General features: G+C 37.8%; 1 pseudogene; it reads right to left on the bottom strand.

The window, feature by feature from the left end:
• Positions 1-611: 611 nt before the first annotated feature.
• Positions 612-1948, bottom strand: LOC143679864 (septin-11-like; annotated as a pseudogene).
• Positions 1949-2475: the final 527 nt, after the last annotated feature.

Below are 2475 nucleotides of genomic sequence, written 5' to 3'. Positions count from 1 at the left end.
AGAGACAGGGATTCAGATGTACTTTTAAACTATTTAGAGGAAACAGTTTGAACAGACACACAAGCCCAGGCCAAATAATGTTACTGATTAAAATGAAAAAAACTCATACAGTGCTTGCCCACATTTCTGTCTATACACAGATCTACATTGATTTGGAGCAGATGTGGAGAAGAGACAGGGTGAGTTCAGAGATTTTGCAATCACTGAGATGAACAATCTAAAAAATGCAAGTTGTTGTCATGGCTGCCCTGGTTTTTAGGTAAGCTGCTGAGGCAATGAGAAGTTTTCATGTCAGACATACAAACAGCATTTCACCCTCCTTCCTTCAGTCCAAAGCAACATAGAAATAACAGTCATGCTTCCTGCTGCTGTTCTGAACAGACATAACAACCATTTCTTTCTAGGAACAAAGACCAGCTGCACATAGCTTTGCTGTCATTCCTTTGTTCTATTATTTCCCACTACCCACACGCATTTAGTAAAATAAGTTAATAATTATTGGTATTTAGAAAAGCGTAAACAAATAAAAATAAAATGAAAAGACACAGATGGCAAAGACAGTATTACTGCAAAAACAGGTGAATGCAGGAACATCCTCGGCTTGCCAGGCTTTATGTGAAGCTTGCATTCTTTTTATCCTTGCCTTTTTGGTCTCTGAGTCCCAGATTGCTGGGCCCAGGACTGTTGTTAATAAGATGCTTCTTTCTTCTGGAAATTTTATTCACCTCCTCCTCAATCTCCTTCTTCTTGTCTTCCACTTTCTTCTTTTCTACTTGGTGTGCCCATTTTAGGATGAACTTCTTGTGAAGCTCTTTCTCTGTATCTTTCAGTTCAATTTCTTTTTGAACAGACAGTGACATTTGTCTCATTTCTTCTTTCCTCTGTAGTCCTCCCAAGAATTCACTCTGTTGTCTTTCATTTGTCTGCTGAAGACTGAAGGGCTTGCTCTCAGGATCCATGTCTTTGAAGCCCACCTCCTTGCACTTATAGTGCCAGTACAGTTCAGTGTAAGTCTGTTCTCACAAGTCTTCCATGTTCACTCAGATCAGTATCTCCTGGAGTTTCACAAAATTACAATGGTTTTCATTCTCAACCTGCACCGTACCCCAAAATTACTGCCTGGCCTTTGCCATTTTTTGCTGCTGACCACTGCAAATGGGAAACAGATACTCACTATTGCATTAATCTCTGTCACTGTTTCTTCATCTTCAGGGAACTGGTGTATCTGGATGCCACTGATGACTTGTTCACTCATGATCTTACTCTTGAATTTGTGTAATTCATTCTTGGCAATGGTGTCAGCTTTTGAAATTATTAGAATGATGTTCAACTTACTGTCCAGCTTTTTCATGGTGACCAGTTTCAGGGATTTCAGTGAATTTCCGTAGAGACAGGCATAGATCCTTCTATCCTTGTAGCTGAAGAAAGAATGTATGATCTCCAATTTCTCTTGCAGATAGGCCTCAAACTATGCATCAATATAATCTATTACTGGTTTATAGCTATCATATTTATTTGTCTCCAAATTCCACAGTGTCAACAATGGTTAACTTCAGCTTTACACTGCTTCCCTGAAGCTCATAACTTCTGGCTTTTAACTGGACACCTGGTTCATAATTAGTAGCTGGGCCACTTTCAAATTTGGTGTTGGACAGTATCCATTAGCACTGATTTCCTAATACCTGTCTCACCACACAGAATGTTGAGATAGAATCCCTGAGAAGGAGACTTGCTGACCAACTGGTCAGGGAGACTGTCAAATCCAATATGGCCAGAAAGGGACAAGTTTCAAAGCTCTTCATTTTTTCTAAAATGAGATTATTTTGCTCCCAGAATCATATTTCCCTTTTTTTCCTGGACAAACCTAAGAGAAATTGATGAAACAGGTAATGATCCTAATGTTCTTTTATCTTTTTGAAACAGAGGGTCTTGCCACTGCCACAGCCAGAGGTTACAGCTCTTGCTCTGACTGCCAAGAAAATGTATTTTTAAAAGCACTACACACTCCAAGTACATTCAGGTAAAGGAGCATCATATAGGCAGACAGTTCAGGAAAACATGCATAAATAGTAGAGATTTTTTTTTAATTATAGAAGAACAGATACTCTTAGCTATTGGATATGAACAGCCCTGAAAAATAGATTATTTTAGAGAAAATATGATTAATAATGACTATAGAGGAAGTAGAAAACTGAAATAATTACAACTAGGGAAGATAGTGAAGCATTTGTCAAAAAAGTTATTGCCACTAAAAGTTTTTATCAAAGAGGTTAAGAGTAGAGGGAAACTTGTTTACCATGGAATAAGGGTAGAAACATTGTGGAAATGTGGACATAAAAGGCAAGGGAAAAAAGACAGAGGTACAGGAATAAAAGTGTAGAAGGAAACAAATGATCAGAAGTAGATTTTTAACTCTCAGGCACTATACAAGAATAATAAAAAATTTATATCATGGTGGCAAAATTTTCATACTTA

Source organism: Tamandua tetradactyla, chromosome 1 (genome assembly GCF_023851605.1).
Source record: "Tamandua tetradactyla isolate mTamTet1 chromosome 1, mTamTet1.pri, whole genome shotgun sequence".
Lineage (NCBI taxonomy): Eukaryota > Metazoa > Chordata > Mammalia > Pilosa > Myrmecophagidae > Tamandua > Tamandua tetradactyla.
This window is presented reverse-complemented; position numbering and strand designations above follow the sequence as displayed.